Genomic DNA, 22,485 nt, shown 5'->3' on the forward strand with positions numbered 1-22,485 from the left:
AACCTGCATAAGGCCCCTTTCACACTGGCGAGTTTTCCGCACTGAATCCGGACCCATTCACTTCTATGGGGCTGTACATCACTTGTGCAATGCGTGAAAATTGCAGCAAGCTCTATTTTGTGCGTTTTTCACGCAACACAGGCCCCATAGAAGTGAATGGGGCTGCGCGAAAATCGCATGCAGTGCGATTTTCACGCACGGTTGCTAGGAGACGATCGGGATGGAGACCCGATCAATAATAGCAGCCCGGCTTCTCTTCTGCCTTCATCTGTGAGGATCATGTGACGGACCATGCTGGATCATGTGACGAACCATGTGATGAGCGCAGTGTCATCACCACAGGTCCTTTTCCTCACAGATGTAGGCAGAAGAGAAGCCGGGCTGCGCGAACAAGTGGATTAAGGTGAATTACATTATTTTTTCTCATTTTTTTAACCCCTACAGCCCTATTGTACTAAGCATTCTGTATTAAGAATGCTATTATTTTCCCATATAACCATGTTATAAGGGAAAATAATACAATCTACACAACACCTAATCCAAACTTCTGTGAAGGAGTTCGGGTTTGGGTACCAAACATGCCGATTTTTTTCACGCGCCTGCAAAACGCATTAAAATGTTTTGCACTCGCGCGGAAAAATCGCACATTTTCCCGCGACGCACCCGCATCTTATCCGGGCCAAAAACATGACGCCCGTGTGAAAGAGGCCTAACCCTTTTAAGAAGTTAATAAAGAATGCTAAACTATAAGGAACGAGCAATGCCATTCATCTAAAATTTTAACTCTCAATATGAACAGGCCACAGGAGCCGGCAGCCTGCCTCCCCTGCTGAAAGGATCACACTTACCTGCTCCCCCCCGCTGGTTCCCACATCTCCCTCTTCTTGTTCAGGGGTTTGTTTTCTTCCTCCCCGTCATGGGCAAGGTTACCTGTTGGCTGAAGAGGATCAGGTGACTAAGCCCATGCTAACGTGAAAGAAAAGAATCCCAGAAGATGGAGATAGGAGACAGTACAGCTAGTTTAAGGTCACACAGGGCCGGTTTTATCGAAGATATGGCTAGTTAGTTAGATTTAATTAATTGATAGACAAAGAGATGGAAAGAGATTTTAGCTAGGAACAGGACAGACTTGTAAGGCCTCATTCACACGTCAGTGTTTTCCATCAGTGATTGTAAGCCAAAACCAGGATTGGAGCCTCCACAGACATAAGGTGTAAGCATAAGGTGTAAGGGAAAGATCTGCACCTGTTCTGTGTTTATAGCCGCGCCTGGTTTTGGCTCAAAATCATTGATGAAAATCACTGACCAAAACACTGATGTGTGAATGAGACATAATGCGGTATACCGGATTGTGTCTCTAGGCTTCAGCCATTCAGTAAGGCTCTGTGTGCACTGCACACCAATACTTAAAGCTACAGAACTCAGTTGTTTCTTAATGTGTATGAGACAGCTATCAGCCCAATTTGCATGAAAAGAAAATCACAAACACAGAGAAATCTTTTACAGTATTAATACCTGTGCTGAAAGTGAACTGGCTGATGTATTTAAATTTTTAAAAGACTAATAAATCTGACGGTATCGGTATTTTGCAGATTTGCATTTTGAGGGCTGCAAAATGAATACAATTGTGTAAATCTACCCTGACACTTATTGCTAGAAGTAACTCCAATTAAAATGTAATAAATAGTATCTATCTATCTATCTATCTCTTATATATAGAGATGGCCTTGCGGTTCGCCCGGGGATCGTTTCGCGGCGAACTTTGCTCGTTCGTGATTTGCCGAACATATGGCGATATTCGCAAGCGCCATATTTTTTTGCATAGCGCCGAACGTTGACCCATGACACATCCATCAGGTGGGACAGGACAGCCAATTGAGACGTTTCAGCACATGGACACACACCCAACCCTATAACAGACCCCGATCTGGCAGCCATTTTACATTATGTGTTTTGCCAGCGTAGGGAGAGGTTGCATTTTGGAGCAGGGACAGTTAGGAACACCAAACGCTAGCTAAAAGGGCAACAAAAGTCCTTTTAACTGGTATAGGCGTGCTATTGATAGGTGTGATATAGAGGGGTGTGATATACTTATAATATACTTTCTAACATAGAAATTATATTATAGTGCATTTGTATTGTGCAGCAGTTGTTTGCGGTTCTGCTGTGATACCACAGCTAGATAGAGGGACAAACACTATTGGAGTTGCCCCCCAAAAAACTGGTTGAGGGCTGAAATATACCTTCTTCCACAAAATCCTGATTGAGGGGTGCTATATACCGTTTTCCGGCAAATGCTGATTGAGGGGTGCTATATACCAGTTTCCGCCAAATACTGATTGAGGGGTGCCATATACCTTCTTCCACAAAATACTGATTGAGGGGTGCTATTGCTATATACCTTCTTCCACCAAATACTGATTGAGGGCTGCGATACACCTGCTTCCACAAAATACTGATTGAGGGGTGCCATATAACTGTTTCCACCAAATATTGATTGAGGGGTGCTATATACCTTCTTCCACAAATACTGCTCTTCTCTACGGACTTAGGCAGAGGGTCATTTAGAAAATTACAGGCAGAGGAAGAGGCAGACCATTCCACAGGGATGGTAGGGGTCGGGCAGGTGCACCAGGCCGGAGCCTAAGTGGAAAGTTGGAGAAGGCGCGTGTGATAACTTCAAAGGGCGCACCAGAGTAGCCTTACGCACCATCCTCATCCTCTGTATCTGCACCCTCCTTACTCTCTGCTGTGTGCACCTCCAAAGACAACACCACCACCATAGCCCCTCCACTCGAGTCAGAGGAATTATTCCATCCATTCCCAGACCTTACCGATGCGCAGCCATTCTTGGCATCGGATGAGGAAGAGGAGGTAGCAACGGCCACCACCCAGCGACCTGACGACAGTACCCAGATCAGGGTGGTCCCCGCTGTTGCTGCCTACTCCGAGATCTCTAATGTCAGTGGTGGTGAAGGTGACGATGATGACGTGTCGATGGATGTCACGTAGGTGCCTCACAAGAGAGAAAGAGGAGGGGAGTTCAGAGGGAGAGACGGAGCAGCAGATAGGGGAGATAAAGAGAAGCAGGCAGAACTCGCAGTGCACAGGAGGCAAAAAGCATACTGCAAATGTATCTGGAGCGAGTCGTTCCATGCACAGTCACATCTTGTGCACCCAGGACGCCGACACATGGCTCCGCAGTGTTTTTTTTTTTTTACATGTCAGCTGCTGATAATAGTGTTGCCATCTACAGCTTGTGCAGTCAACGCATAAGTCGCGATAAGCCCAAAACTCACCTAGGGGCGACCTCCTTAAGAAAGCACCTGGCCTCCCATCACCGAGCCCAGTGGGAGCAATGCCGTAAGAACCCACAAAGCCACACTCCCGGCGCTCCACGTCCTGCCTCTTCTCCTTCTCCTCTCTCTTCCCATTTGTCCTCCACTCCACCTTCCACCGTGCCGTCGTCGCGTTCATCTGGCACAAGGCAGGCTTCCATGGCCCAAATGTTTGAGCGTAAAAAAATTATGACGCTGAATAATCCATTTGCCTAACAGCTGATCGCTGGCTTGTTGGAACTGCTAGCCCGTAAACTACGGCCATATAAATTGGTGGACTCGGAGGCCTTTAGAAAATTTGTGGCCATTGGCATACCGCAATGGAAGGTCCCCGGAAAGAAATATTTCTCCCAGAAGGGCATCCCTGAACTATACAGCCACGTTCAGCAGCAAGTTAATATATCTCTGGCACACAATGTCGGTGCAAAGATACATCTGACCACAGACACGTGGTCTAGCAAACAAGGGCAGGGAAGGCATATAACTTTTACTGCCCACTGGGTGAACCTTCTGACGGCCGTCAAGCATGTAACCTGTGGTACCCATGCACGGATTGCATGCAGGCCTGCCTCTTTTTCTCCTCCTACTCCATCCTCTTCTCCTCCTCGGCTGACTCCACCTTTTCCACTGCAACCGCCTCTTCCGCTTCAACCCCCAGGCTCCCCAGAACCTATTTGACGTGCCAGGTGAGACGTTGTCATGCTGTGCTGCGGCTGTTGTGCCTGGAAGCCAAGAACCACACCGGTCCTGCACTGCTCTCAGCTCTGCGGTCACAGGCCGATCAGTGGCTAACCCCTCTCAATTTGACAGTTGGTAAAGTGGTGTGCGACAACGGTGCCAATCTGCTGAGCGCGCTGAAACGGGGCAAAATGACACATTTGCCATGCATGGCACAGGTCCTGAACTTAGTCGTGCAGCGATTCATTGCCAAATAGCGCGGGGTCCAGGATGTCTTGTGGCAGGCTAGGAAAATCTCTGGCCATTTTAGAAGATCTTACACGGCCATGGCTCGCCTTGCTGACGTTCAGCGGCATCACCACTTGCCCGTCAGACGTCTGATTTGTGACTGCCAGACACGCTGGAACTCCACTTTGTATATGCTTTAAAGGCTGCTCCAGCAGAAACGTGCCGTTAATGACTACCTGTACAAACTCTGCAGCAAGACAGGTTCTGGGGAGCTTGGCTTCTTTTTACTGCGCCAGTGGCTGCTCATGCGCGACGCATGCAGACTTTTGTGGCCATTTGATGAGATCACCAAACTGGTCAGTCACAGCCAGGGCGCCATCAGTGACATCGTACCTTACCCCTTTTTTTTTTTAGCGTGCATTGCCTCGTGTCATTGATCAAGCCGTCAAGGAGCAGCACCTTGAAGATGAGGAAGTCGCAATGCTGAATGAATTCCCAGGGGGGCTACTCATCTGAGACAAGTCAGCAGGAGTCTGAAGAGGAGTCAGAGGAGGATGGTGGCTGGGGGGGAGGAGGAGGAGGAGCCACAAGAGCAGACTTTAAACCTTTTGGGGATCCCTGGTGTTGTCAGTGGCTGGGGTGAGGAGACCGAGGACGACATCCTCCTGGGCGATGAGCAGGAGCCAGGGTGCTCCACCGCTTCCAATTTAGCGCAAATGGGGGCCTTCCTGCTCCAGTGTTTGAAGAGGGACACCCGTAAAAAAAAGCATAAAGGTCAAGGACCTGTACTGGGCAACGTATTGAGACAAACAAAAAATGGCGGACATGTTACCAGCATCACAGAGGGCTGTCAGAATGCAGCATTTCCAGGCCTAGCTGCAAGAGATGATTCATTCTGCTGTTTTGGGCACTGACAGAGGAATTTCCACCCACAGTGAAACTGGTGCGGGTACCAATTCTACCGCGCCTGTAAGAAGAGGGCGGTTTTAAAATGTGTTGGTCACTTTGGATATGAGATCATTCTTGCAGCCTACCCATCGACAGCCGCCCTCCGGATCCAGCCTCAAGGAATGCCTAGATTTACAGGTGTCCGACTACATCGGGTTAACAGCCGATGTGGACGCTCTGAGAAGCGAGGAACCCCTTGACTACTGGGTGTGCAGGCTTGACCTGTGGCAAGAGCTGGCACAATTTGCCATGGAACTCTTGGTTTGTCACTCGTCGAGTGTCCTGTCTGAAAGGACGTTCAGCGCAGCTGGGGGGATCGTGACCGATAAGCCCACTTACCTAGCTCACAACAGTGTGGACTACCTCATATTTTTTTAAATGAATGAGGCAAGGATCTCGGAGGAATTCAACACCTGTGATGACCACGTGTAATTGAATTTCCTCATGCCAGCCCACACATATCCGCCATCACCCAGAACAAAGAATGGTCCTTGCCTTATGTATATACAGCGGCAAAAATGAATGAATGCCTAATTTTTGGGGCAAACAGTTACATATTTATCCTGTGGCCGCCTAATGCACCTCCAGCCACAGAATCCAAAGTTCTTTGCTGTCAGGTGAATGCCTATTGGCTAATTTTGTGGGCCTGTACTGGCCTACAGTTATATATTTATCCTGTGACCGCCTAATGTACCTCCAGCCACAGAATCCAAAGTTCTTTGCTGTCAGGTGAATGCCTATCGGCTAATTTTTGGGGCCTGTACTGGCGGCCTCCCCTCTCCGCCACACTGCTCCGCTGTGTACTGGTGCTTATTCTGACACTAGGGCTGGGTTCACATCCTATTTTTGCCATCCATTTAATGCATACCAAAAATGTATGCGTTAACAGATGCCTCAGACTGATGCCGTACAGTGGCCTCTGTTCACCATACAGTTCCATGGTAGAATTTTTTTTTTGTTGAGGTATGTATTTTTTTAATGGACTCTGCAGGATACAAACACGTGGAGTGCTGCACATTTGTATATATCAAACCGATAGGAAATAAAATGTTTCTAGGCTCCAGCAGGGCACATTTTTGAGAGTTTCCCTTTACATATTTTTTGTAGGAATTTTTGCCAATGATCCCCATCTGGTATGTCACTATCCATCTTGTGGGACTATTTGTGCACTCATAGTTTGTATTTGGTGGCTGCAAATATGACCTGAAAGTTTTTCAGGTTCGCCTGCTATTAAAGTAAATGGGCACGATGCGAACGCGCGGTTCGCGAACATTTGATCGTCCATCACTACTTATTGATGTTCGTCCATCACTACTTATATATTTGTGTATGAGGATCCCAACACAACATATCTGCTCTTTAGAGAAGGATAACAATTGTTGAACTTTTCAAAATGTCACTGTCTATTGACTTTTCATCTACGTTTTATAACAGTTAAGAACAGTAGACTCTGACCTCCATCCTGATTAGTAAATGTAGGAGTAAGGCTACTTTCACACTAGCGGCAAGGAACTCCGCAGGCTGTTCTGGTGGGTGAACAGCCTGTCGGATCCCTGCTGCCTCTAGTGCACGCGTGCCCCCGGACTACCGCTCCGGCCCTATTGACTATAATGGGGGCGGGCCGGAGTTCTGGCGGCAGCACGGCAAACATGCCGAGAGGCGGCCAGAATAAAACTACGACACGTCGTAGCTTTATTCCGGCCTCCTCTAGGCATTTTTGCCATGCTGCCGCCGAAATTCCGGCCCGCCCCCATTATTGTCAATGGGGCCGGAGCAATAGCACTAGCGGCAGCACGGATCCGACAGACTGTTCACCTGCCGCAACAGGCTGCCGAAGTTCCGTGCGGCTAGTGTGAAACTAGCCTAAGGGGTTGATCTCTGTATGAGGTAGTATAAAACTATACAATGGGAACAGCCGAGCAGTTCTATTACTGATTTTTATCCCTAGTAACATTGTGTGGCGGTCGCTGACCATGTGCAATGTAGAAGGAGATAAAGTAAATAAAGTATAAAAACTTACAGCTTCCCCCTGAAGCTAACATTGTGATGGCATGCTGTGTGGCCATATGTGACCAAACACAATCGTGCAACTGATTTTTTTCTACAGCATAAAACAACCCCATGGACACATACAATATTATTTTAACAATATAGGCTATATTTCAGAAATTCAACATTAAATTTATGAGATCACAACATGCATTGACTATATATTATGTTGCTTGTCTTTCTCCAAGTATATAAAACACATTTTGTAATTTAGTGGGCATTTGACTTAAATTGCTTTAAATTTCTCTTTAAGTGCTTCCCCACTAAGCAAATAACCCAGAAGGTCCTTATGTCAACTTCAAAGGTGATCATGGAATTTCAATGCTTTGTCTAAGAAAAAAAAAATTACCAGACATGGCATATAAAAAGTGAATATTTAGAGGGAGGAAAATAAATTCTAATCAATTATTCTGCTTTCTATTCCTTTTTACACCACATTAAAATGTAATAAATATGTGCTAACCCGCTTATTAATGCACAATCACATATTAACCCCTTTATGCTCTGTTCTGTACATTTTTATAGGAAGGTGGGCCTATACAAAAAGTGCCATATAAATGAAACACTAACCAATAGGCAACCAATCACACAGCACTCATAAAATAAAAAGCTGATAGGAAGTCAGGTCTGTAGGTATTTAAGATCATCTCTTTCACTGTAAATAAAAAAAAACATATCAAGTTGACTTATTCAAAAGCTGCAAAGTGGCTTTTTTACATTTTGAAACCCTCTTATTTAAAATAGTGTCCCAGCAGAACCAAATACCCCACTGCAGCTCAATATACTGCCCCAGCAACACATAATACCTCCTCAGAAGCTGCGTTTCTGTGGTGACCAGTGCCAACTACCATGTTCTGTCATTTTTCTCCTCCTCCACTTGTCTATAATTAAGATATGGAGCTGAGGAATGTGAAGATGAGACAAGGGCTACAGCAAAGAGCCTGCCCTGCCGTCAGCATCCTGCCTGGTCTTTCAGCTCTACCAAGCATACAGGAGAATATAGAGCTACATAACTATTACATCCAGTGACGTCTCTGGACCAGACTGTCATGATGACTTCTTTCAGCCTTGTCTCTACAGAATTTGTCACACAAACATCTTACATTTCTCACTCTTCTATCATCCTCCCCCTCCTGGTGCTCAACAATGTCATCCGGCTGCCACCCCAATACTGCCACCCTCTGTGTTCCACAATGCTCTCAAATACTGTATTGCAGAACAAAAGTGACCCCAATAACAATAATGCCCCCTATATAGTGCCTCCAGCAATAATATTGTTCTCTATAGTCCCCCAAGTAATAATAATGCCTCCATTTGTGCCTCTGATAATGACCTCTATTGTGCCTCCAGTAATAATAATAACTCCTATAGTGCCACCAACAATAATAATGCCCCCTATTGTTCCCCTAGAAATAATAATGCCTCTTATTGTGCCTCCAGTAATATCCTCTATAGTGCCCCAGTTGTATCCCCTATAGTTTCCCCAGTGATGTCCCATATAGTGATCATAGTAATTGCTCCTATCCACAGTTGAATTAAGGAAGGGGAACTGTGGCTGCATGCAGGGTACATACAGTACATTGCCATAGCGAAACGCGTTGAGCCGGTGATCTTTTGTTTGGACACGGCTCTCTAGGCAGGGTGTGATTGTGTGCCAAGCAGCGCTACAGCTGACTTGGTTGCATACATATGGTCTGTGATCCTGACTTATACCTAATGGTTTAGGCAGGCTGATGGAGGTAGCTGAGTGAGCGTCCATATATATTGGCATCTGGTGGATGCTTTATCCCCAATGGGACTTAACTTCACTCGCTATCTACCTTACATCGCCCAGCCAGGTAGATCCACATATGATGCACCTGTGCCTGGCTTAATTATATGAACCGTGTCCTGTTTCCCTTGCCAGCATATATTAGCACTTACGTGCTAGCTGGATAGGGATCTAGTCCGGACTCTTAGGTTGTGGTGTGGATCTAATCCCACTCCTACACCACTTCACCTGAGTCTGGAAGCCTGATAGTCACAGATGTGATATTCAGTTTCCCGTTCTATTATATGAATTAATAAACTATTTATTATTTTCCTTTATACGTCTATTCAGGCAGATAATTTTATATATTTAGTGGACGTAAAACTCCTTTTCAACGTTTCTGAGAATTTACTTATAAAACAGTACAGACCAAAAGTTTGTTTACAAATGCCTTATTAGGCAGGAAACCTATCTTGACCCAGGTTTTAAAACTTCACTTTTATTGGTATAGTTCTAAAATGATATATATATATATTTTTTATTTTTTAATTATTTTTTATTTTTATATTGAAGATGGATGCAACATGCACCCTTTATTGAACTGAAAAAACCTAGGAATGAAAAATTAAAAATACAATGCACCTCAACCCTATTAGTGAAAATGCTGCACTAGATTGAAGGGGGAGAGATGTGCACTATCTCTCAATAGTTATCCCTTATAGACAAAGTGCTGCTGTGGCACACTGCCATCACACCGTCCACATTAATGCTTCACACTAAAAGTGATGTTTATCCAACCCACTGAGTAGGTGTGAGAACAATCCACAACCCACTATGTGTGTGTTGCATTGGTTGTGGACTTGGTTCACAAGCTAGATTTGCTGAACCGCACCAGGGATTCAGTGTCCAGCAACATGTGCCACAGTGCACTAAAAATTAGACCTGCACCAACACCATAGTGATTAGGTGTTGGTAACAAGAGGAGGTGCAGAGCAGTTAAAATCTAAGACTGCCCCCCGACATGTTTCGCCAGTTAACTGGCTTCTTCAGGGGCAAATGGGCAGCAACGAATGGCCCCAAACAACCACTGGTTTAAATAGTGTAGTAGTGCTGATTTACTCAAGGACCTGCCAAAACACACCCACTGCACATGTCTCAGCCAACCAATCCGGGTCAAAGACACTCCTCCACAAACGAATATATCACATTGGGGCGCCATCAGTCACGCCCACCGCACACGTCACAACGGATGTGCTGCATCAGAAGGCCATACAGGCCAAGGACACTCCCCCACATGGATCCCATTGGGACCCGTCGATCACGCCCACCAGACACGTCACAAAGGACGTGTTGCATCAGAGGGCCGCTGCGCGAACGCCGGAGCTGTGCTCATACCAGCATATGACCATCGCCCATTGGAATCGTAAGCGGAGAGAGTTAAAACTGCGCATGCTCACTAGATGTACCCACTGATTATGGGAACCTGCGCATGCGCTGCGCTACTAATACGTGCGCCTACACTCGGACATGGGGGAGAGATGAGGGGAAGGATAACCTGCGCAGGTAACTGGTGCGCCCAGACATGGAGCTGGAAAAATGAAATAAATAAATAAATACCAGCAGTAATAATGTAAATACATTATTACACACAAAAGAATATATGTGCCATGTTACACAAGATGATTGCTCATGCACTAACTGATGTGCAGGGCAGCACTATTATGGATGGATATATAGTGTAAAATTACTCATCAGCTCAGAATAATCCTCTAGTATAATAACTACAGGACAATCTAGAACCTGACGGTATGGGACAATAACGGGCACATTTTGGGTGGTAATGGGTTGGCCAGCCGCATTGATTTGCGAAACATCATTACGGCAATATTCAAGTAAACAGAAAATAATGATAGAACAAGTGACATGTATTCTGATAGTGTATAAATAGATTATACATAATAGTACAATCAGTGGTTGGGGACCAACGAATCATTCCTTGGCTAGATGTTAAAAGACAATATAGAAATAACATATGACACATCAAAGCAAAACAAAAACTGAAAATGAACAGAACAAAAACAGCAAACTACAAACCTCTCCTAATCAACCGAGAAATGCGGTAAAAGCAAATCCTTCATTGAGCCCTTTCGGACTCAGGCTGTCCAATCGATATATCCACCTAGTCTCTTCCTGTAAAAGAAGGGCATCAAGGTCTCCTCTCCTAGCGCCCAGGGTTTTCTTGCATATTCCCCAAAATTTGAGTACCTTATGATCACCTCCATGGTAGGCTCTAACATGCCTGGAGACCGAAGTATCAGCTTTGGTATTGATACTGCTGATATGCTGGCATATCCTTCTTCTGAACTCTTGGGATGTCTTCCCAACATAAATCTTGAGACAGGGAGACTGAATAGCATAAACAATTCCCTTGGTCTTACAGTTAATATATTGCTTTATCTGATATTCTTTTTGGTCTACAGGATTGATGAAGGATCGACATTTTGAGACCAGAGGACAGAAGACACAGTCCCCACAGGGGTAAGTACCAACTACATTAGACCTAAGCCAGGTGGCTTTTGATGGCGCGGGACTAAAAAAGCTGTGGACCAAAAGATCCTTCAAATTCCTACCTCTGCGGTAGGTAACACTCGGATTCTGCATAATGACTGACCTCAGGTCATTGTCCGCCCACAAAACATGCCAGTGTTTTTTTAGGATGCGAAAAATCTGGTTGTTTTGGGCATCAAAGGTGCCAATGCACCTAACTTGTGGTGTTTTGGGGTCCTGAGTTCTAGCCTTTAGCAGATCTCTCCTGTCAGTGTTCTTTGCTCTGGCATAGGCCTTATGTAGAACCTTTTTAGGGTATCCCCTAGCACGGAACCGGTCGTATAGAGTGTTACACTCTTTGACAAAAGTCACCTCGTCAGAGCAATTTCTGCGGGCCCTGATGTATTGCCCTACAGGGATTCCCATCTTAAGGGGTCTAGGATGATAGCTACCCCACTGCAAAAGATTATTCGTAGACGTAGGTTTACGATAGATCTCGGACTGGAAGACCAAAAGTTTGGACACACCTTCTCATTCAAAGAGTTTTCTTTATTTTCATGACTATGAGTGTCACTCTTTGAATGAGAAGGTGTGTCCACACTTTTGGTCTGTACTGTATGTATCTGGCATTCAAAGCATTAATTAATATTAGGAGTGTCATATCATTATGCACCTGGTCAGGGACTATGAGGAGAGCTCGGGTAGTCCCCCAGGCATCAGACTACCAGGAATCTTCCCAGTAGGGTCAATGGCTAGTTTTCCCCAGATTTGGAGCAGGGATTACAGAGAACTAAACATTACTGGCTTTTTTCATGTTCTATTTAGTGCCCTTCATAAGCTGTCTCATTCCATTTTTTTCTCATTGATATAGGTGTTTCTGGAAGACACATACAGTGAGGAACAGAAGTATTTGAAAGACTTAGAAATCATAGAGGGGTCTGAAATTCACATTGTTGCATTCCCACTCTGAGAGACAGAATACATTTTTTTCCCCAGGAAATCACATTGTATGATTTTTAATGAATTTATTTGCCTTGCACTGCTGAACATAAGTATTTAAACACCTGAGAAAATCAGTGTTAATATTTGGTACAGAAGCCTTTGTTTGCAATTACAGAGGTCAAACGTTCCCTGTAGCCCTTGACCAGGTTTGCACACACTGCAACGGGGATTTTGGCCCACTCCTCCACACAGATCTCCTCTAGATCTGTCAGGTTTCGGGGCTGTCGCTGAGCAACACAGAGTTTCAGCTCCTTCCAAAGATGTTCTATTGGATTTAGGTCTGGAAACTGGCTAGGCCTCTCCAGAACCTTGATATGTTTCTTACAGAGCCACTCCTTGGTTATCCTGGCTATGTGCTTCGGGTCGTTGTCATGTTGGAAGACCCAGCCACGACACATCTTCAATGCTCTGATTGAGGGAACGAGGTTGTTGCTCAAAATCTCATAATAAATGGCCCCATTCATCCTCTCCTTAATACAGTGCAGTCGTCCTGTTCCCTTTGCAGAAAAGCACCTCCAAAGCATGATGTTACCACCCCCATGCTTCACAGTAGGGATGGTGTTCTTGGGATACAACTGATCCTTCTTTTTCCTCCAAACATGACGAGTGAAGTTTAGACCAAAAAGTTCTACATTGGTCTCATCTGACCACATGACTTTCTCCCATGCCTCCTCTGGATCATCCAGATGGTCATTGGCAAACTTCAGATCGTCCTGGACATGTGATGACTTGAGCAGGGGAACCTTCCGTGCAATGCATGATTTGAAACCATGACAGCATAGTGTTCTACCGACAGTAACCTTTGAAACTGTGGTCCCAGCTCTCTTCATGTCATTGACCAGCTCCTCCCTTGTAGTTATGGGCTTATTCCTCACCTTTCTTATCAGTGATACCCCATGAGGTGAGATCTTGCATGGAGCCCCAGTCTGAGGGAGACTGACAGTCGTCTTTAGCCTCATCCATTTTCTAACAATTGCTCCAACAGTTGATCTATTTTCATCAAGCTGCTTGGCAATTGTCCCGTAGCCCTTTCCAGCCTTGTGGAGGTCCACAATTTTGTCTCTGGTGTCTTTTGACAGCTCTTTGGTCTTGCCCATGGTAGTAGTTGGCATCTGACTGACTGTGGGGTGGACAGGGGTCTTTAAAGAGCTCAGACAGGTGCTACTAAGTTAGATTAATGAGTGGAGTGGAGTAGAGGTGGACTTTTTAAAAGCACAGTAACAGGTCTTTGAGAGCAAGAATTCTTGCTGTTTCTCAGGTGTTCAATTGTTCAGCAGTGCAAGACAAATAGATTATTTAAAAATCATACAATGTGATTTCCTAAATTTATTTTTTTATTGTCTCTCAGAGTTGGAATGCACATACAATGTGAATTTCAGACCCCTCCATGATTTCTAGGTAGGAGAATTTGCAAAATCGCAGGGTGTTCAAATACTTCTATTCCTCACTGTCTGTACATATGTAGCTAATTATTTCATTAAAATAATCCCTCCCACAATAAACAAATAACAAGGCTGGGTTTATATGTTCACATTGTTTAATGTACGATAGTTTTTGAAGTTAACGCTAGGAACAGGTCATAAACAGTAGCCACATATAAAGTAAAGGCTAAATCTTATCCTTTTTGGAATCCAGTGCTGGATTTGGCTTCAAAAATTGCATCAAAGCCTGAATGTATAAACTCAGCCTAAGGATGGTATTATCAGTATTTAGGGTACTTCCTGTCAGTCTATTTTCGCTTAATGGGAAAAATGTTGCATCTGGGTCTTGTGATTGTAATAAAAAATGCTAAAAAGTAGAGGTGGGACGAATCCAATTTTTTTCAAATCCGAATCCGAATCTGAAAAGGTTCTCGAATATATTGAATCTTTCGAATCTCGAATCCTACGAATCCTGTACATAATTGTGTGAACGGTGTAAGAAACAAAGTCAGACCGCGTCAGTTTGTCTGAACCTCCGCCTCAACCACTGTCACGGTCGCACCCTCTATGACCGCGATCGTTACGCCCCTGCTCCTATCACTACAGAACATACAGGGTAATACAGCGCCACATACCTCTTACATCCAGTGACGTCTCCTTTGATGTAGATGTTCTCTTTCCTCATCTTCTCCTTTCAGACCTTTAGACCAGACCACCCTTTTTCAGCCATTTTTCGTCTCTGCAGTTTGACAAAAAAAAATAATCTTAGTTTACTACATTTCCATCATCCTCGCATCTTCTGGACAAATCATCTTACCACCCCCAATACTGTGCCACTGTGCTCCCCAATACTATACTGCAGAAACAGATAATACCCCTGATAATACTAGTACCACACAGAGCCCCCCATATAAAATACCCCTTCTTTGTGGCCTCAGTAGATGCCCCCATAGTGCCCCCCAATAATGTGCCAATAAGAAGTGGCCCCACAGTGCAACCCAATCATGTGCCAGTAAGTGTCCCCATTGATGCCCCCCTAATCATGTGCCAGTATCAAGTGCCTCTCTCCTCCCCCCCATGTGCCAGTATCAAGTGCGGAGTGCCTCTCTCCTCCCCCCCATGTGCCGTTATCATAGTGCCATCTCCCCCCCAAGGTGCCAGTATCATAAAGCCATCTCCCCCAATGTGCCAGTATCATAGTGCCATCTCCCCCCAATGTGCCAGTATCATAGTGCCATCTCTCCCCCCAATGCGCCAGTATCATAGTGCCAACTCCCCCCATAATGTGCCAGTATCATAGTGCCATCTCCCCCCATAATGTGCCAGTATCATAGTGCCATCTCCCCCCAATGTGCCAGTATCATAGTACCATCTCCCCCCATAATGTGCCAGTATTATAGTGCCACCTCCCCCCATAATGTGCCAGTATCATAGTGCCATCTCCCCCCATAATGTGCTAGTATTATAGTGCCACCTCCCCCCATAATGTTCCAGTATCATAGTGCCATCTCCCCCCATAATGTGCCAGTATTATAGTGCCACCTCCCCCCATAATGTGCCAGTATCATAGTGCCATCTCCCCCCATAATGTGCCAGTATCATAGTGCCATCTCCCCCCCATGTGCCAGTATTATAGTGCCATCTCCCCCATAATGTGCCAGTATTATAGTGCCACCTCCCCCATAATGTGCCAGTATCATAGTGCCATCTCCCCCCATAATGTGCCAGTATCATAGTGCCTCCCCCACAATGTGCCAGTAGTATCAATGCCATCTCCCCCATAATATGCCAGTATCATAGTGCCTTCCCCCCAATGTGCCAGTAGTAATTTTTTTAGTTACCTCCGCTGCGATGCAGGCCTCTTCTGGCCTGTGTCCCGCGCTGTACGGCTCAGGCGGTGCGATGACATCATCGCGCCGCCTGCACTGGCCTCTGATAGGCTGCGGGCCTTGTGCCGGCAGCCTATCAGAGGAACAGGGAAAGGAAACGCCTCTCCCTCCCCTGTCGCAGCAGCGAAGTGCTCATCTTCTGCTGTGCCCTGCCGCTGCCACCACCAGTCTGGGCCCCACCGGGATTCGTCGGATTCGTATCCGGTAAATTACGTCGGGATTCGAGTCCACGAATCCCACGAATCTAGCAAGATTCGAGGCATTCATTGATTCGACGAATCCCCCGTTCCATCTCTACTAAAAAGGGACCACATGGAACACATAAACGTGTCTAAATATGGATTTAGACAGTTATGGAGCAGCAGGGAGTAATTGGCTCCACTTTGGTAATCCACAGGGTACTTTAGGCCTTTTGTATAATGAGGGTTATGGCATAGGGCTCAAAGGAGTGCATTACTATTGAATTGGGCATAAAGGGGAACATTACAGTTTTATGGAGTGGCATTACTATTATATGGGGGCACAAGGGGAAAATTACTATTGTATGAAGGCACAAAGGGGACATTGATTATTGCAAGCAGCGCAAGGGATACTATTGTATAGGGCACACAAGGACATTACTATTGTATGGAATCACAAAGATGGACATTGCTACTGTATGGGTCAAGTAACACATTTATTGAGATTATTAATTTGATAAAATTTGTTATAGGTAATACTCTAAAATATGTATCTTAGAACTTTACAATCACTTTGCATACGACATATAAAATTATACACTATTTGCATAAACCATAACCATATAACCAATTACAAAAGGAGTAGGGAAATCGAATGGTAAAAAGAATCGAGTAAAAAATCGGATAAAATATCGCATAGGATTATTTTGATGAATTTTATTTGGGTAAAATTCAAATAAGATTTCAAGCATCCATTTATCATCCAAGATGTATTTTGTCTATATGTCCTTGTTAAAATTCCTGATAAGTCAATACAGAGTTCCTTACAAAAAGTGCGTAGTTGCAATGTTTATAATAAACCAAAAATTATATAGTCATTGAACGCTAATAGCTTTGGTTTGTACACTGATTTGTCTGTTATTTTCAATTGGGACACTCTGGCTGTGCAGTTGTGATCAATGAGTGTCTTTCGAATTAGCAATGCGATTTTTCCTATATAAGATTAAATAGTCAATTGTTTGTACTTGTATAAAATTCGATGGTGCTTACTGCAGAGACGTCCCTCTCGCAGTACAGCTACTCACCCAAACCCAGAACTTTTGTCTTTTTTTTTCATATGACGTTGTTATGGCGCTCCGCTGTTGGCGTCCCACGTGGTGGTATGTAGACACGTGTTTTTCTTCTATGAAAGAAATGCTGGAGAAAAGACGAAGTTGGGGGGTTTGTCTTTTATAGTTCCAACTTTTTCGAATGTGCACTTCTTGGTCCTGCAGGATATTTTCTATGGTAGTTTGGTTCCTTAAGCCCGCCAGACGCGTTTCGAGGTGACCTCACCTCTTCATCAGTGGCTTGATTTTCAAGCCACTGATGAAGAGGTGAGGTCACCTCGAAACGCGTTTGTGATCAGGTGCGGGCAGGGGTGGATTGGTCATAGACCCTACAGGGAAATTTCCCAGTGGGCCGATGCCCAGGGGGCCACCCAAGTCCTCCTCTCTGCCTCTGACCAGGTACATAATAAGCTCTCAACAGTAATTAACGCTGTGAGAATAAGTTACCCATGTACCAAGCCAGTGACCGCACAAGCCTGAATTCAACTGCCATGGCCCACACCTCACTTCCTAAGCCCCCTGCACCATAGACAACTGGAGGAGAAGGACAGAAGAGGGTAGCTACAGAGGGCCAGCTTTTGGGGCAGTATATTGTGCTGCACTGTGTCTTTTCGTTCTGATGGGATGGTAATTTGCACTATGGCATTGTTGACCCTGCCTACTTGCGTTGTTCCGCCTTCTGTTAATTTGGACCAGACTAAAAAATGGGGCCACTTTTATTTTATTTTTTTCCAGGGCCACTATAAGTTCCCAGACCACCCCTGGGGCGTGGATCCAAAGTGGTAGTGAGTCCAGAGATAGACGGTAGCAGAGGGCAGCTACAGAACTGAACCATTAACTAGTACTTTACTGAAAGTTTCTGTAGTATCTACACATTGATAAATGCAGGCACTGCTCTTGTTAACAGTTTCAACAAACTTCTGGCAGAGCGAAGAGAATTAACTCTACATGACACCTCCAGATACATTCTTTAAATGCCATTATGCTTCACTCTTACCAGCCTGCTGCTGCAATATTCCTACAAAATGTGGTTCTACAATGCCCGCTGCAGCATGAAGACCTTTCACAGACTTGTAATCTGTTTTATTATATGACTAGAGACCTAAGGCCTTTACACCAAGTCAAAATGCTATGAAGTCCACAATCCAAAATGCATGTGTTTCCTTCACAGGAAGTAGTCCTCACACCGACCAGTATGGCTGCTTAACCTTCAAGGGAGATGCCTTCTGTACTCTCACAGTGGAGATTTCTATTAGGCCCCAATCGCTTTTTTGCATTTCACATAGGTTCCTACACATTGGAAAACATAGCATATACCAAATTGCATGGTTATACTTAAAGAACAGTTAACTTTTTACAAAAGAACAGTTATCTTTTTTTAGCAGTAGTCTCTGGGTGACTGCAAAATTAAATCTATGACAACCTATGTGCTGGCATATGTTTACAATATACAGTAATTTCTGCCAATTTCTGCCATAAACAATAGTAAATCTGTCTGCCATAATGAGGTCCTCTTAAATGTTGCTCACTTTTCTAATCTCTTTCAAAAAGTTGCTCATAAATGGGTAAATCGCTTTTTTTTAAGCAAAAATGGGTGCATAGAGTTTGATAAATCCCTACCATAAGTAGGGGCACAGGCAAAAGAGTCTGCCTTGTGTCTTCTCTCTGCCCCGCTTGGCTTGACTGATAAGTCTATCCTTATTTGTCTATAGTGACAGACCAATTAACCAAGTCAAGTGGGGCGGGCAGAATTTGCATAGTGGACTCTTCTTCCCATGCCCAGACTGAAAAGTTGCAGTATTGAAGAACAGCCCATAGCTCTCTGTAAATAATTTAGCACCATGCATAGAAAGCATACTATACAGGGCTTAAGTCACACAAGGTCTAGCAATGTTGACCATAACTGGTCTTTGTCAGGCTTGACAAAGATCACACAAACAGGTACCGCTGCAGGTGCAGGTACGACAGTTATGGTCAAAAACATTGCTGTACCCTTTTGTGTGAACAAAGCCCCATATGCCTTCTATGTATAGAGTGCTGCAATTTTATCTGCTATAATCAAGATCCTGCTCTGCACCCACGCCTTCTGGATACCATGATTTGGGTTGTGCTTCTGGTCCTTGTTTATTTGGACAGTCAGCTCTCTGTAATGAAGTAGCCTAGCAAGAGTTCGTATTGCCTGTAATTTAGGTAACAAGAAACTGATGACAGGTTTCCTTTAAGTGAAAAAATCTGAATGGTAAAAATGAAAACTAAAATTTTATTCTTCAAGAGATTTATAACAAAAATAAGCAGTAAACACTGCATAGTATTAAACCCTTCCCGACATGAGGAGTGCATGTATGCTGGATGTCAGCTCTGGTGGCAGAGTGATCTGCTATTACTAATCAAGGTCGACTTTTAACCCCTCAGATGCTGTTGTTAATACTGCGCTGCAGGGAACCGAACGACTCCCCCGAGTAGAGTTCACGGGGCCGTTCCATTGCTATGGCAGCCTCAGGTGTTCTGAAACATCCATGGCCTGTCATAGGGAAGCACCTATACATCCCGGTTTGATAAAAAGGAATAATTCTCTGAGAGACTGCAATGTTAAACCATTGCAGGTATAAGCGATCAGACAATAACATGTTAAAGTGCAACAGGACTAAAAATCCATGTAAAACAGTTGAAAAAAAAGTTTTTTAAAATATACAAAAATATACAAATTTAAATCAGCCCCCTTTCTCCATTTTATGCCCTAACTATTAGAATATAAATGTATTCATACATTATGGTGAACAGCGTGATAGAAAAAAAAAGAAAATGGCCAATTCACATTTTTTTGTTGATTTATCTGTCCAAATTTTTTTTATAAAAAGTGATCAAAAAGTCATACACATCCCTATATGGTGTCAACAAAACTATAGATCCTCCCTCAAAGAATGCGCTCAGCTCTGTACATCGAAATATAAAAAAAATGCAAAGAAAAAATAGTTTTTTTTCAGTTATTTTTTAAGTATTAAAACACAATAAAAACTTAACAAATATGGTATTACTGTAATCATACTGACCCTTAGAATAAAGTTACAGTAACATGTCAGTTTTATCACATATGGAATGTTGTAAAAATGAAACCCCCAAAACTGTGACGGAATTGTGCTTGTTTTGTTTTTTCAATTTTATCCTATTTGGAATTTCTTCCAGCTTCTCACTAGATTGTTTGCAATATTGTATGGTGCCATTAGAAAGCACAACTTATCTTGCAAAAAACAAGTCCTCAGATGTTAAAAGAACAAATAAAAATGTATGGTTCCGGGAAGGCAGGGAGTGAAGATCACTGCGGCTGCAAGCGGCTAAAACCCAAGCTGGTGGAAGCTTTTAGCTGTGGGGGCACTTTCAATATATAGTAGCTGTACATCAAGAACATGGACAGTATAACTTGTGATGTACAATCTGCTGGTGCTTGATGTATTGGTTCACTATTCATGCCTGTCACCTACTGTCATGGTCTTACCTTCTTGCTGTTCTCCCTCGTTTGACATGTGCTGGCGGCCATCTTGGTTTCTGGGTTTCTTGTAGCCTTCCACCCCGCGGCTCCTCCTTCCCACTGGGAGGAGCTGGATGCCTAGCTCATATATATAGGAGGTCTGTGGCGTCAGTTCCTTGCTTGGTCCTCCTGTGTTCACATGCTTCTAAGACTGCTGCTGCTTCTGGTTCCTAATCCTGGCTTCGTCTGACTTCCCTGCTGGTTCCTAATCCTGGCTTCGTCTGACTACCCTGCTGGTTCCTGATCCTGGCTTCGTCTGACTACCCTTCCGGTTTCCTGACCTCTGGCTACGCAAAGACTCTGCTTCGGTTTCACCATCCGTTTGGACTTTTGCTTTATAGCTTGATTTGCAATAAAGCCTTCTTATTTTCACTTATCTCTTGTTGTACGTCTGGTTCATGGTTCCGTGACATTAGGACCAAGCCATGAATTCTGACGGTACAGGGCCATCCTCGCAACCCACGCTGGTTGCCAGACTTGATCAGCAGGATCACCTGTTGGGTCGGTTCGCTGTGGCGTTGCAAACCCTGCTTGAACGCACGGCTCATTTCGCTCCTACTGCCGCTCCGGTTGTTGCGCCAGAGTCTACCCCGACACCTGTTGTTGCGCCTGCGGTGTTTCGGGGTATGTCCGGTTCTGCCCCTCTTCCACAGCGCTTTGGGGGAGAGCCAACTCAGTGCCGAGGTTTCCTTAACCAGGTGGGCATTTATTTTGAGTTGCTGCCACATGCCTTTCCTACTGAGAGATCAAAGGTGGGCTTCTTGATCTCGCTGCTCGCAGACAAGGCCTTGGCCTGGGCCAGCCCTTTATGGGAGAACAACGATCCGGTGGTTGCCGAGTTTTCCGGTTTCATTGCTTCTCTTCGGAAGGTATTCGATGTGCCGGCTCGTGCTGCCTCTGCTGCGAAGCTCCTTATGTCCATCAGACAGGGTTCACGATCCGTAGCCGAATACGCCATTGAGTTTCGTACCCTGGCAGCAGAGGTGGGCTGGAATAATGAGGCTCTGGTCGCTGCTTTCTCTCATGGTCTCTCGGATGCCTTGAAGGATGAGGTTGCAGCTAAGGACCTACCAGTGGAGCTCGAGGCTCTTATTTCTTTCCTGATTTTGATTGACACCAGACTCAGGGAGAGACCTTCCTTTAAGGAGAGCCTGCGGAGGTCTTCTAACAGATTGGCGCCTACGTTTGCTATCCCACCCGTGCCTCCCTCTCCTCCCACGCCTCCTGGGGATGACTTGTCTGGGGGTGAACCCATGCAGCTGGGGTTTGCTCGCCTGTCCGAGGGGGAGAGGGCACTCCGGAGACGCGAGGGCCGATGCATGTACTGTGGTCTCGGTGGGCATTTTCGGTTGGCATGTCCGAACCGTCCGGGAAAACGCTCGTACCTGAGATCCTGTCGGGGGCAGATCTTGGGGGGAGTCTCCTCGTCCCCGGTTTCCCGTGTTGACAAACCACTGATCACTGTTGTCCTCTCCTGGGTCGGGGGCTCGGTGACGACCCAGGCGTTGGTGGACTCTGGTGCTGGTGGTTTGTTCATTGATAGTATGTTCGCTGCCGCCAATTCCATTCCTCTGCAAGCTCGAGGTTCCCCACTGGCTCTTGAGGCGATAGACGGCAGACCCCTTCTGCCGCCACACGTGACTCATGAGACCCTTCCACTGGGGATAGCCATTGGTGCCGTTCACAGAGAGTCGGTCTGCCTCCAGGTTATTTTGTCTCCACACTACTCGGTGGTCTTGGGGTACCCCTGGCTCCAGAAGCATAATCCGACTTTTGATTGGAGATCGGTCGAGATCCTCTCATGGTCACCGCAGTGTGGGG

This window comes from Bufo bufo, chromosome 2 (assembly GCF_905171765.1).
Source record: "Bufo bufo chromosome 2, aBufBuf1.1, whole genome shotgun sequence".
Classification (NCBI taxonomy): domain Eukaryota; kingdom Metazoa; phylum Chordata; class Amphibia; order Anura; family Bufonidae; genus Bufo; species Bufo bufo.